The 15,520-nt window shown below is 43.7% G+C and overlaps 1 protein-coding gene across 1 annotated transcript in view; it reads left to right on the plus strand.

The window, feature by feature from the left end:
• LOC126201832 (uncharacterized) overlaps positions 1-15,520 on the plus strand; it is an 827,155-nt gene that overhangs the window by 133,120 nt on the left and 678,515 nt on the right. The window lies entirely within an intron of this gene.

The raw sequence follows: 15,520 nt of genomic DNA on the forward strand, positions 1-15,520 counted from the left end.
ATGTGATACTCTTAAGTTCATAACCGAAAAATTCCGTTCAGAGTTCACATCTGCTCCTGAAAACGCCTTGCAGTTTAAAATCTGGATTATAACTCTCTGTTTTATCATCTTATAATCGATGTCAAACCTTCTTATACCCCTGGTCACTTGCACATAGGCACCATCTTTCATGATTCTTAAACCAATTGACACTCCGTTTTAAATTCTGCCAGGCGCCTTCCTTTTCCATTTCTTTCTCCAAGTCCATGATTTCCTACTATTTTTCCTTCTACTGCGTCTACTACGATCGAATTGCAGTCACTTATCACAATTAAATTTTCCTCTCCTTACCTCATAATAAAATCTTTCAGTCTCTTGGTCACTTGCGGAGCTAGTGGGCATGCAGACATACGACTTGGGGGGGGGAGGGGGGTGTTCACCTCGCATTAATTACGCTGTCCAAACTAATTTACCCTAATACCTATTTTCTTATTATTACGCCTACTCCTCCATTACCCCTATATGACTGTGTGTTGACAGCCCTGTACTGACCTGTTCAGAAGTCCTGTTGTTCCTGCCACTTCTTTAATTCGCACTATATCTAACTTCATCCTATCCGTTTCCCTTCTTAAAACTTTTTAACCTGCCTGAAGGATCTCATATCCCACGCTTCGACCAGTAAAATGCCATTTAAGTATCTTCTGATGACACCCTACTGTGTAATCGCTGACTGGAGCACTTTGCCCAAGAATATCCCTCTATAATACAGCAAAAGCAGAACTGTGTGTTCTCGACAGTAGTTTCCCCTTGCTTTCAGTCATTCACAATACGAGCACAGTAAGGCCACGTAGGGTAATGTTAGAAGGCCAGATCAGTCAATCATCTACGCCTTTGTTCCAACTGAAAAGACAGCTGCTCCTCGTCACCAACCATGGGTTGGTCTGCCACCTCCACACATACCCCTCGTTGTGGTTGCTCCTACGGTAACACTTTCTGAAGCTTTCTGTATTGCTGAGACACGCACGCCACCCGACCTCGGCACGGTCCATAGTTCCTTAGGGGGTGGGGCGGGAGGGAAGGAGGGAGAGGGGAGATTTATCATTCAAAATAAGCAGATAAATTGTTTCAAATATCTTACAGTGAAACATAGCTCCTAAATTCTGAATAATGCTTACCCTTCCCTCTTAAAAAGTATGTTGTGTTACTATGAGATGATTGGGGACTGTAATTTTTCACCCCTGTAATTCAATTAAGCAAACTTGTATTGTACTTGCACATCAAATACATAAAAAATTACTACACAGTCTGCTTTAAGTACTTGATTCCTGTACTGAACGCGAGTGTCAGGAGTGATTATTTTACTCAGATAATGCGACAATTAACAAAGCCTGCACTGGATGGACAATTTTATTTGCTACGTACTTGAAACGGGACATAGCTCGTTTTAATCGTTAATGTGCATGCATTCGAAACAATATTATAGTGATTCTGTTTCGGTGGAAATCATGACTGATTCACTACTACAATTCTGAACGAACGTACGTCAATATCAACTGGTAATCCGGATTAATTAAGTTTTAATGGCTCAGGGTAGACTAATTGAAGTGAAATCACTGTAACTGTCCATCAAGAATTTGAAAAAACAATCCTCCTGCTGCTTTTGAATAGCATAACATTCTAAACAAGCAACTCACAGGATATTACTCGTACATTCATATTACATTCATTGTCTTAAGAAGTTAATTTTTGTCATAATTTTAGGTTTTTTCCTCAAAAGTATGTAGTGCAGTTTGGACTCAACATTTACTTTTTTCTGGGACTAGATGAATTATTATGATCATCCGATTAACATTTACGTTTGCTCTGAGGAGACTTGTGTTGAGTCGTTGTGGTAACAAACAACAGATCCACAAAAATGTGTGACACGGCTAAAAGACGGAATTTTGGTATGCTTAAATACCTGTCTACAAATAAAGACTATGAAAATCGCTGTGAAGTGTATAGCAGACGATATTCAGCACTGCACGTCGTGTTACGATTTTTTTGCGCTCCAGTCGCGTACGTGGTGCGAAGATGACGACCGCTGCAGTCGCTCTATGCACGCCGTACTTAGTACGTCTTACCTTCACCGTCTCTTCTTTCGAAGCATTTGAGCTACGAATTCACGATATCCAAAAACAAACGGCATCAGTACACCAATATCGATTATTTTTTAGAGGTGCATACGGGGCCTGAAGAGAACATAATGAATTGCCGAAACTGGTAGCGATAATAGAATAACATCTCAATTTCGCGGCTGTTTGGCAAATTTCATTGTTAAATATTTGACCAGTTGCCGTCCCTTGTCCACAATGGATCAACAGAGACTGGTGCGTAGAACGTTGGTGGAGATTTCTATAATCTTCTCTGTGGGTCTTCGCGAGGCGACTAGCTTCTTGTTCAAGCGTCTGCCAATTCATTTCCGTGACGTTCTTGCGTAATTCGAACTGGACTGTCGCCATTCGCGCTGCCTTTCTTTGAATACGTTCTACAATCCTTGTTAGTCCCGTCTGGTATGCTTCCCAAATACTTCAGCAGCGTTCTAAGATGGGACACACATATGTTTTGTCGACAGTTCCCGTCGCAGACTGAACTGAATAAAGCCATCTGCTTTACTGAAGCTCCACTGTGTTCGCCATGACCGATGGTCCTTGGTGCGTTGCTCAGTGTTGCCTTCCATAAGATGATAGTTCATAAAAGTCATCCTTCAGAAAACCTGTTATATCACTGCGAATAATAGTTCTGAATTGCAACACATGTTAGTAATGTTGAGAATAATTTCTAAAAAAGAAACCAAATACGAAAACGTCAATAAGACGATGAAAGCTGATAAAGTAAACAATAATGGGAAGACCGACATGGAATTATACGAATAATCTGAAGCAACTTTATATAGTAATAAAAATTGTCTTGTGTTATACAGGGACGAAAGCTTATTACGAGAATGTTTGGGTTATGATCAATAAAGGACCTTCCTTCTAAAACCATCGATTAAAAATAGATAGCGCTCGCAGTTAGTCTTACATTCATGAAAGGGGCAGATAATTCAGTGAGACTGCATCACAACGATATCTTTCATCCCCATGACTCAGTGTATGTGTCGCCTGTTTGAGACACTTAAGTTGATGTGTTGTAAGCAAAACGATAATAAATGGGACGCTATTGGCAAGGAACTGATGTATAACAGTTCGGTCATTTAGTAGAGTTCGTGATGAAGTAACAAACAGGAACTGCATCTAAATACAAGAAATGTGATGCACTACAGTAAGTGTACCGAACATTTATTAATGATGTATAAGTAAATATCATACACACGACTCAGCAGTCGATTATACAATCCGTTAATACCAGGGTGAAGTTGAGAGTATAAAGAGAAATATAAGAATGACGTCAATTACCAACGCGAGAGCGTAATTATGTTAGTAGGCTGTTTCAATGGTTTTTTTCTTGGATGTCAGAAAAATTTCTGTGACGTAATACGTATTCCTTAAGTATAATTTTCGTTACTGCTTGGAAGAAATTTGTGAGCAGTAGTTTCAATAGATGCTGAAGTGGCACCTATTATACAATTAATGCTAATTCTCTTGGTATTCGTGTACATAAGTAGGAGACAGCCAGACGTTAAGACCATTCTTCTGCACGGAAATGACTACTTCTGACCGTAACATAATATTCTCGTTACAACAGGTTTTGGAAGCATGTAACACTCTTCAGATCTGTCGGAATGTAAAGTATAATTTAACTCCCAAACATATACGGTCATTCTGCAAATTGCTTCAGAACTTTACCGTGAAAAGTTCCGAATGTGATATGAAAAGTGTCTGTCATAAATCTGAGAATTTCTGTAAAAGAAGCAAAGTCTGAGCAAGTAAGATGATCAGTTCACGAAAACTATGAACAGAGGTGAGAACTTTAAAATTATTGCGAATCAGTATTTAAATTTCATCAACCAATGGAGAATTGCCTCCTTCACCGCGAAGTACCACCATGGTGAAAGCACATCGTTGGTATAAGTGTGTCAAAATAGACATAATTTTTATTGTCTAGGGTACAATCACCCGTTCGCTTGATGGTGTAAGTGGCTTGTTGTACTGGAACAGTTGACTGTAGGCATTCATTCTAGTATATGTTGTGAAAAATAAGCTCACACACAATGCATTTTGAGATACTTGCGTGTCAGTCAAAAACGGGCGATAGCATGTTTTTACAAGAAAAAATGAGAAACGACTTGTCTTATACACTTTAGTGGTGCGATATGAAATATATGGGGGAAGAGAAATTATGACTTTTGCGATTGTTTTTGATCATAATCACTTTTTTTAAAAATTATTTCTGTTATACTACACCACTGGCCATTACAATTGCTACAGCACGAAGATGACGTGCTACAGACGCGAGATTTAACCGACAGGAAGACGATGCTGTGATATGCAAATGATTAGCTTTTCAGAGCATTCACACAAGGTTGGCGCCGGTGGCGACACCTACAACGTGCTGACATGAGCAAAGTTTCCAACCGATTTCTCATACACAAACAGCAGTTGACCGGCGTTGCCTGGTGAAACGTTGTTGTGATGCCCCGTGTAAGGAGGAGAAATGCGTACCATCACGTTTCCGGCTTTGATAAAGGTCGGATTGTAGCCTATCGCGATTGCGGTTTATCGTATCGCGACATTGCTGCTCGCGTTGGTCGAGATACAATAACTGTTAGCAGAATATGGAATCGGTGGGTTCAGGAGGGTAATACGGAACGCCGTGCTGGATCCCAACCGCCTCGTATCACTAGCAGTCGATATGACAGGTATCCTATCCGCATGGCTATAACGGATCGTGCAGCCACGTCTCGATCCCTGAATCAACAGATGGGGACGTTTACACGACAACAACCTTCTGCACGAACAGTTCGACGACGTTTGTAGCAGCATTGACTATCAGCTCAAACACCACGGCTGCGGTTACCCTTGACGCTACATCACAGACAGGAGCGCCTGCGATGGTGTACTCAGAGACGAACCTGGGTGCACGAATGGCGAAACGTCATTTCTTCGGATGAATCCAGGTTCTGTTTACAGCATCATGAGGGTCGCATCCGTGTTTGGCGACATCGCGGTGAACGCACATTGGAAGCGTGTATTCGTCATCGCCATACTGGCGTATCACACGACGTGATGGTATGGGGTGCCATTCGTTACACGTCTCGGTCACCTCTTGTTCGCACTGACGGCACTTTGAACAGTGGACGTTACATTTCAGATGTGTTACGACCCGTGGCTCTACCCTTCATTCGATCCCTGCGAAACCCTACATTTCAGCAGGATAATGCACGACCACATGTTGTAGGTCCTGTACGGGCCTTTGTGGATACAGAAAATGTTCGACTGTTGCCCTGGCCAGCACATTCTTCAGATGTCTCACCAACTGAAAACGTCTGGTCAATGGTGGCCGAGCAACTGGCTCGTCACAATACGCCAGTCACTACTTACTCTTGATGAACTGTGGTATCGTGTTGAAGCTACATGGGCAGCTGTACCTGTACACGCCATCCAAGCTCTGTTTGACTCAATGCCCAGGCGTATCAAGGCCGTTATTACGGCCAGAGGTGGTTGTTCAAATGGCTCTGAGGACTATGGGACTCAACTGCTGTGGTCATCAGTCCCCTAGAACTTAGAACTACTTAAATCTAACTAGCCTAAGGACATCACACACATCCATGCCCGGGGCAGGATTCGAACCTGCACCCGCAGCGGTCGCGCGGTTCCAGACTGTAGCGCCTTTAACCGCTTGGCCACCCCGGCCGGCAGAGGTGGTTGTTCTGGGTACTGATTTCTCAGGATCTAAGCACCCAAATTGCATGAAAATGTTATCACATGTCAGTTCTAATATAATATATTTATGCAATGAATACCCGTTTATCATCTGCATTTCTTCTTGGTGTAGTAATTTTAATGGCCAGTAGTGTATTAACCTACAATATCTATCATATCAACAAGAAGTGATGTCATTTTGGATAAATTGCTCTCGCAGTTTCTCGAAGCCGCGACATCTACGGTCCAGTTCCAAGGCACAGGGGGCACCAACGAGTTCTTTGCTCTACTATTGTTGGTAGAAGGTGGGCTTGAATAGCAGTTTCCTGAGGCTTACTGTAGGTGTGTTGAGGTATGAGGAGCTCTTTAAGTACACTAACAAATATGTCAGTGGAAAAAGAATTAGAAGAAGAGCTAAACTGACGTATGCAAACCAATCTGTGGAAAATGTTGGAATAATACGTGTAAAGTGGTATGACCCATGAATCCAAAAGTTTAACTTCGTGCACCGTAGAAAGTTGCTTAAAACTGGCTGAATTTTATTTAGTTTATTTATTTATTCAACCTGATCAGAATTAGGTTGTGACATTGGACTGTGAATTTACACATACGATACTTCTTCCATCATGACAATTTGCAGTATAGTTTAAAACGAGGCATAGTAACGAAATGATAGCAATAGAATCAGATGACGCGAAACAAGATTTGAGTTTACGTAATGTCATATTATTGACTGAGAATATTAACATCAATCACACTCGTTTAGGAGTGAGAATCACACAGACTGCCTCATATGGGTTTTAGGAAATAAGGAAAGTATGATGAGAAAGAAGGGCACTTCATTGTTGTAGTGCGCAGAGTGCGTACAGAGCAAATGCAGGCATTGTTGTTGTATCAGACCACATGTCATTATCCGGAGATATTATTTAATTATCTGACATAGTGAGGCACAGCATTCTCCGATCCTGACACTGAAAAGGCCTTAAAGAAGGCGGTTGGGTGATGGAATGGGACAGACAGGATTTTGCTCTGAAGGAAAGACTGGTTCTGCTGACCTATACAGACGAGAATGTTACGATCGAAGAGACCTATCACGGACGGTATACCGTGATAATACAGTAAAGGAGAGAGAGTGCGTGAAAACTGAAATGCCTGCGCTAGCAGGACAGAGCGGATTAGGTTGTGAAAAAGGGCCAAAATATGTTGCTGTGAATCTCACTCAACATACAACCTTTATTCATCAACGCACAATATTACAACAAGGATGCAAAACACTCAAAACTTTAATCGACCTCCCTATGATTAACTTTAGATCGGCTGAGGGCCACACTCAAAATCCAAGGCACAAGGCCTAAGCAAGAATGAAATACAAGGTTCTTCTGGAGGTATCACCCAAGAATATTTTCTAAATATTCAATCTAAACTGGTTGAAGGCCTTAGCAATTTAATTTAAAGGGAACTTGGCTGGAGGCCACACATTTGGAAATAAGAAGACTTTAAATCAAAACGCAGAAGGCATAACAATCTTATGCCTTGACGGCAAGACAAAGACATTAATTTAAGAGACATTAAAACTCGGCTGAAGGCCACACGTCAACCAAATCACTAAAATCCAAACAGGGAAATTACTACATAACACACAAGGAACGGCGTTCAGACGTTTCCAAGGGTCGGCCTGGGACTGTAACACGAATGCCCGTTTAGGTGAGAGAGGCAGCCTGTCCAACGACTTCTTAATCTGGAGGCAACCCAACCGACAGACAGCCGACCGACTAGTCAACCAAATCAGTTACGCTCCACGCAACCTGCAAAACGACCACAAGATTTCAATACACGGCACACAGAATGTTGGCAACCACACCGACCAACAACATCTCATCTGTCGAACTACACGCCGCGCTGGACAACAACAACACGAGGAGGAAAATACACTGCCCAAAATGACGTCTACTACCAGGGCTGGTAACCGGAACGTTAATGGCCACAAGGCAGAATTTCCCACTGTTGAACGTCCATAACAGGGAATAAATTAAGTTAAAGTTACATTTCACAGGAATACGGCTGGAATATTAGCCGACTTAAATATACACACGTTGGTGCTCGCGAGAATGTCCCAAAAGCGACAGCGAGGATCAAACGAAGAAACGTAAACAGCTGAGGCTCGGTAGTAAGTTGAGAACTGAGTTTTCGTGTCCAAGATCGGTAGGCGACGAACTTCGTAGCACTCGCAAGCAGCACCTCACACTCCAACCACGCGTGCACCTCGCCAGCGGCTCCAGCCCGACTCCACGCGACGGGAGCTTGCTTGCTGCTCCACGCCAACTGACCGACTGGACTGCTGGTCGGTCCGCGACTGCTGCTCCGTCGCGACTGCACTGCTGTTGCGTTTCCCACTCACCCCCTACGTGACACACGACGACCCGGAAATACTATCCGTCGCTCCAGAGATGGTACGACAGTGCGCTTATCGATACGCGCTGCTACTGCCACTCACTGACAAGTAAGGCAGGAAGTTAGTGACGCCAGTAAATGGAATAAGAAAACGAGGCGGTAATACCGTAATAGGAGAAGACAAACAATTAATGGGATGAACACGCCGGCCGAAGTGGCCGTGCGGTTAAAGGCGCTGCAGTCTGGAACCGCAAGACCGCTACGGTCGCAGGTTCGAATCCTGCCTCGGGCATGGATGTTTGTGATGTCCTTAGGTTAGTTAGGTTTAACTAGTTCTAAGTTCTAGGGGACTAATGACCTCAGCAGTTGAGTCCCATAGTGCTCAGAGCCATTTGGGATGCACACGAGCCGTGCACAGCTGAAAAATATCTGCGCATGTCTGCACTTACGATAGCTGGGCACATGAAGACAAAGTACGATCAAAAAGTCGAAAGTCACAGATACATCGTACGTAGGTGTTCGCCGTCAGCTCCAAACGTAGTGAGTTTATTTGGGAAATACCTTGCAGGATAACACCGCTATATTCAATAACTGGAGGTACAAGCGTTTGTATAAGTTTCTGTTTCAGGCCGTACAGGGAGGACTTTATCTATTTTTGTAGGGCATGTAGCTATGCAGTCAGCCTTGTATAGGTTTTCATCTACACTTATTCATAAACTCTTTTGTAGAGTAGATAACTTTATTTATCCCGTTTTGGATTAAAGATGGTAGGATCTGCATGCATTTAGGAATAATGAGCCTAGAATGACCAATGAGAACGGTTTGAGTCTTGGACAGATTGAGCTTTAATTCTACACTGTGAGCATATTTTAATAATTCTCTAAGGTCAGTACTGACACTCTCAATAGCTAGTCTCAGGTTGATTGATTTTGATTTTTAGTAAAACCGGAGGTCATCAGCGTACATTTTGCAATGTGGCATTTACAATGATACAGAACTGGTGACACATCATTGAGGTGCAGTGGTAAGTGTAGAGGACATAATACCAAGCCTTGGGGGACGCCTGTCTGTCTCCATTGGGACTTTTTCATCCAAGACTGACATTAGGCATGTAAAAGAAAAATTACTGCTATTCGAGAGAAGTGTAAGCTGCAAAGCTTCGCAAGTGAAATAACTAATTCGACAATGTCCAAAGGTTTGCTAAAGTCTAAAAATCACGTGATACTTGCCTCTTGTCTGGCCATGGCTATCTGCAGGTCATCTATTAGTTTGACCATAGCAGATGTTGTGCTGTGGTGTTTGAGGTGGCTTGACTGGTATTCATCTAGTAGCTCGTTCCATGTTAAGTAGTTGGCAAGCTGCTCGTGATCTACGTAATCTAAGGCTCTGGACAGCGCCGAAAGAACGCAAATGGGCGGCCTCAAGAGACTGCTGTGGCGGCGTTCCTTTCTCGCAGTGGCTTGTCAAGTCCCTGCTTCCAGACCACAGCGAGAATGCTTGCGGCCAAGGAGTAATAGCGGATTAACAATAATAAGGTTCATCATTTGAATTGTGCTGCCGCCGTGTCCAGTTGTTGCTCTGATACTCATGATAGAATTCTTACTCACTCTAGTACAAACTACCCGCTACGCTACTTTCGTTGGTCTCGTGACGATGAGTTAATAGACATAAACATGTCTGCCAAGCTCTGTGTTGAACGTAACATAACACGACATCTGTGAATCCCAAATCGACGCGCAAGAGCGGCCATTTCTTGGGTGGCGCGACGTGCAAACAGCTGCCGGCGTGGCCACCGCCAGATGCCGTCGCGCAGGCACCCGCCAGTGGCTTTGATCTCGCGCCGAAAACGATTTGCTTCCGCACACAGCACAGAGACGCGGCGGGATCCCGACGCGCTCTTTGCATGTGGTACGGCAGCGGCGAGCGCTCGGGACCGCGCAAAGAGGCCTTTGGGTCCAACGACGGCGGTGGGCCCAGTGGCCAAATGGATTTTTCCTGTTGGCCTCAGAAGCCGCGACACTCGCCCATGCCACGTGACATCCTCATACGTATTCTTTTTGCTCGCTGTTCCTGGTGGCAAGTCGGAAAGCCCTGTCGATAGGCTACTTCACACCCCATCTCGAAAGCCGCCAGAAGGCGATGTACCCTCACACCGGATCGTACCTGGATGTAAAACGGAATCTACTGTTCGCTACATACTCTCGTGGACAATTGTAACGTTGACAGTCGAAAGCACGTACGTGACAAAAAAAAATTTTATCCAGTTTTCTGGTGGAAAAAATAGTAAGGGACCATGGCCCTGATATGGTGAACGCCCGTAAGTTTGCACAGGGAATAGACTAGTTTCTGGAGCACTCCAGAGGTAACATTAGGGCAAATGTGAAGGACATAGCACTGACAAGGGAAAGTCCCCATCGCACCCACCTCAGATTTAGTGGTAAGAGCGACCATTTGACAAATGCTTGTTTCAAATGGCTCTGAGCACTATGGGACTCAACTGATGAGGTCATAAGTCCCCTAGAAATTAGAACTGCTTAAACCTAACTAACCTAAGGACGTCACACACATCCATGCCCGAGGCAGGATTCGAACCTGCGACCGTAGCGATCGAGCGGTTCCAGACTGTAGCTCCTAGAACCGCTCGGCCACTCCGGCCGGCGACCAGCTGACAGCCCATCAAAAACTATATCCAGATCGAGCATGAAAACACGAAGAAGTTTGTGTTGGACTGTGAGAAAGAAGTAAAATAGAAACAGTGAGCGGCCCAAACACAGGACGTGCAACATAGAGGTGTGTGCAAGAGCCACGGCGTTGTGGTTGCCTAGTCACGGTATTGGACTTCAAAGCGGGCGATCGGTGTTCGAAGCTACATCATGCCCATTTTTTTCTTTTTTTTCGGTGTTTGCTCTATTCAAATTTGTGTCTGTGTCGTGGTGTGGTGTCCGTTTGCAACAGCGAGGTGTAAGCAAGAGACATAATGAAAGTAGATTCTGCACAACTAATCTATTAGCAGCCGAAAGGAAGTGGCTTTCGAATGGAAAGGCGACAAGTCAGTCGAACCCTCCACAGTGAAACACATTTGGCGTATCAGACACGGCATTAGTGACAGCACGTGGGTCATATGATAGGAATCTCTTACCGACGCACCTAACTTGCACGCCTGGTGAGTGACTGAAATATGCCTCCTTGTCCGATTTAGGTGTTCATGTGAATGCGACCACTCCCAGGGAAATGATAACATAGTAGTTTGTCTCATAAGCTGCAACAAATGAACGCAGAAATTTCACAATCACACAGTTTTCCCTGTACTCTGGCAAAACATATGTTTTTAACGTTTTTGAAGTTGGGTTCCGTTCTGGACGTTTTGACTCTTGAATTCCTTTGTTGTAAAATAGTTCACACCCATTTATTTGTTGTTTTCATTTCTCACAGACGTCTATGTGGCATCTCGCCTGCTCTCACTATTCATCTAATTGCAACGCTAATTTATTCTTGCCACATGACTCATGTTCTATAACAAGTGTATAGTGTGATAACTGGCAAGACTGCAGGAAGAGAACAAACATTTCAATGACCAAACGGACAGTTCATAATTTTATGCAAAGAAATAAAATAGAAATAAGTGGCACGAGGGAGTTTGAACCCACGTCATCCGCTTAGCTGTGCTCGGTGTTGCACTGGTTAACGTCGACCGTACACTGTTTCTATTTTGCTTTTTTTTTTCATACTTCAGTACACCATTTCCCTGTTTTCATGCGTGATCTGTGTTCAGTTTTTGACGGGCTATCTGCTGAGCCATCTTAGCATTAAATCTAGTGGGGGGGGGGGGGGGGAGGGGGGGCTGCGATGGGGAGCTTCCTTCATCTACATCTAAATTTATACTCCGCAAGCCACCCAACGATGTGTGGCGGAGGGCACTTTACGTGCCACTATCATTACCTCCCTTTCCTGTTCCAGTCGCGTATGGTTTGCGGGAAGAACGACTGCCGGAAAGTCTCCGTGCGCGCTCGAATCTCTCTAATTTTACATTCGTGATCTCCTCGGGAGGTATAAGTAGGTGGAAGCAATATATTCGATACCTCATCCAGAAACGCAACCTCTCGAAACCTGGACAGCAAGCTACACCGCGATGTAGAGCGCCACTCTTGCAGAGTCTGCCACTTGAGTTTGCTAAACATCCCGTAACGCTATCACGCTTACCAAATAACCCTGTGACGAAATGCGCCGCTCTTCTATGGATCTTCTCTATCTCCTCTGTCAACCCGACCTGGTACGGATCCCACACTGATGAGCAATAAGTATAGGTCCCATAAGTGTTTTGTAAGCCACCTCCCTTGTTGATGGCCTACATTTTCTAAGGACTCTCCCAATGAATCTCAACCTGGTACCCGCCTTACCAACAATTAATTTTATGTGATCATTCCACTTCAAATCGTTCCGCACGCATACTCCCAGATATTTTACAGAAGTAACTGCTACCAGTGTTTGTTCCGCTATCATATAATCATACAATAAAGGATCCTTCTTTCTATGTATTCGCAGTACATTACATTTGTGTATGATAAGGGTCAGTTGCCACTCCCTGTACCAAGTGCCTATTCGCTGCAGATCTTCCTGCATTTCGCTGCAATTTTCTAATGCTGCAACTGTATACTACAGCATCATCCGCGAAAAGCCGCATGGAACTTCCGACACTATCTACTGGGTCTTTTATATATTTTTTGAAAAGCAATGGTCCCATAACAGTTCCCTGTGGCACGCCAGAGGTTACCTTAACGTCTGTAGACGCCTCTCCATTGAGAACAACATGCTGTGTTCTGTTTGCTAAAAACTCTTCAATCCAGCCACACAACTGGTCTGATATTCCGTAGGCTCTTACTTTGTTTATCAGGCGACAGTGCGGAACTGTATCGAACACCTTCCGGAAGTCAAGGAAAATAGCATCTACCTGGGAGCCTGTATCTAATATTTTCTGGGTCTCATGAATAAATAAAGCGAGTTGGGTCTCACACGATCGCTGTTTCCGGAATCCATGTTGATTCCTACAGAGTAGATTCTCGGTTTCCAGAAACGACATAATACGCGAGCAAAAAACATGTTCTAAAATTCTACAACGGATCGACGTCAGAGATATAGGTCTATAGTTTTGCGCATCTTGAAGACTGGGACTACCTGTGCTCTTTTCCAATCATTTGGAACCTTCCGTTCCTCTAGAGACTTGCGGTACACGGCTGTTAGAAGGGCAAGCTTTTTCGCGTACTCTGTGTAGAATCGAATGGGTATCCCGTCAGGTCCAATGGACTTTCTTCTGTTGAGTGAGGACGCCATAAGATCTCTAGCCAAGAATAGCGTTCACATATTCCAATGTCATCATGTTCCTAGAAGCGTACTTTTAGGTGTTGCTGTCGAAGTGATGTAGTCATATGATTTAGCAAGTGGTATATCACTAACAATCATTCCTTTCAAAGACGTTAACTACATACTTCTTCTTCTCGTATGGAGTAACTGCCTATTTGTCGTTATGCTCCACAGGGATACGTCACTTGTTTTGTTAACTTTCGTTAGATCACCTGCAAGTACCGAGATAGGTTTGGAAAGAAACTTTCGATGATCAAGAACATTTTTTTGCTTGTACCAGGAGGAAGGAGACTACCGCGTGCTGACGATACCGAATCTCAGGCTTCTAGGTCAGCGGTCCTCAAGGTTTTTCAACTAAGCGTCCCCTTGCCATCTTCGAGTTTGAATGACTTGTACCACTTCCTCCTCCCCAACACACGCAATAGTCCCCTCAATCTCTCTAGTAGTTTCTTTAATTTTTTTCCTTAGTCTTCTGACTGGTTTGATGCGGCCCGTCACAAATATCTCTCCTGTACCAGCATATTCATCTGAGAGTAGCACTTACACCCGGCGTCCTCCATTATTTGTTGCATATTTTCCAGTGTTGAGCTTGCTCTATACATCTGCAGCTACATGGACACTCTACAAATAACACTTTAGTGCCTGGCAGAGGGTTCATCGAACCACCTTCACTCTAATTCTCTATTATTCCAATCTCGAACAGCGCGCGAAGGAAACGAACACATATAACTTTCTGCGCGAGCTCTGATTTCCCTTATTTTATTATGATGATCGTTTCTCCCAATGTACACACGAGTAGGAGAAAGTTGGTGATTGAAAGTTCGTGAGAAGATTCCGTCGCAACGAGAAACGTCTTTGTTTTAATTATGTCAACACAAAATCCTGGATCATGTCAGTGACACTCTCTCCCCTATTTCTCGATAGCACAAAACGTGCTGCCCTTCTTTGAACTTTCTTGATGTACTCCGTTAATCCTATCTAGTAAGGGTCCCACGCCGCACAACAGTACTATAAAAGACGGCGGAAAAGCGTAGTGTAGCCAGTCTCTTTAGTAGATCTATTATGTTTTCTAAGTGTCCTGCCAATAAAACGCAGTCTTTGGTTCGCCTCTCTCACAACGTTTTCTATGTGTTCTTTCCCATTTAAGTTGTTCCTAATTGTAACTGCTAGGTATGTAGTTGTATTTACGGTCTTTATGTTTGACTAAATTATCGTGTAACCGAAGTTTAACGGATTCCTTTTAGCACTCACGAGGATGACCTCGTACTTCTCGTTATTTCAGATCAATTGCCAATTTTTGCACCTTGTAGATATATGTTTTCTAAATCATTTTGCAATTCGTTTTGATCTTCCGATGAGTTTACTAGACGATAAAGACGGCTACTCAGATTGTCTCCCAAATCGTTTATATAGATAAAGGACAACAGAGTAACGCCAGAAATCACTTTTGTTTTACTCCATGACTTTCCATGAATTACTACGAACTGTGACCTCTCTGACAGGAAATCTCGTATCCAGTCACATAACGGAGACAATATTCCCTAAGCACAATTTCACTACAAGTGGCTTGTGTGGAACAGTGTCAGAAGCCCTCTGGAAAGATATTAATACGGAACCAATGTGAATCCCTTGTCGATAGCACTCAACACTTCGTATGTGTAAAGAGCTAGTCGTATTCCGCAACAACGATGTTTTCTAAATCCCAGTTGACTGTGTGTCAACAGACCATACTCTTCTAGGTAATTCATAATGTTCGAACACAATATATGTTCAAAAATCCTGCTGCATATCGACGTTAATGATATGGGCCTGCAATTTAGTGGATTACTCCTGTTACCTTTCTTGGATATTGGTGTGACCTGTGCAACTTTTCAGTCTTTCGGTACGAATCTTTTGTTGAGCGAGAGGTGGTTTATGGTAGTTAAGTACGGAGCTATTGCATCAGCATA

This window comes from Schistocerca nitens, chromosome 1 (assembly GCF_023898315.1).
Source record: "Schistocerca nitens isolate TAMUIC-IGC-003100 chromosome 1, iqSchNite1.1, whole genome shotgun sequence".
NCBI classification, from domain to species: Eukaryota; Metazoa; Arthropoda; class Insecta; order Orthoptera; family Acrididae; genus Schistocerca; species Schistocerca nitens.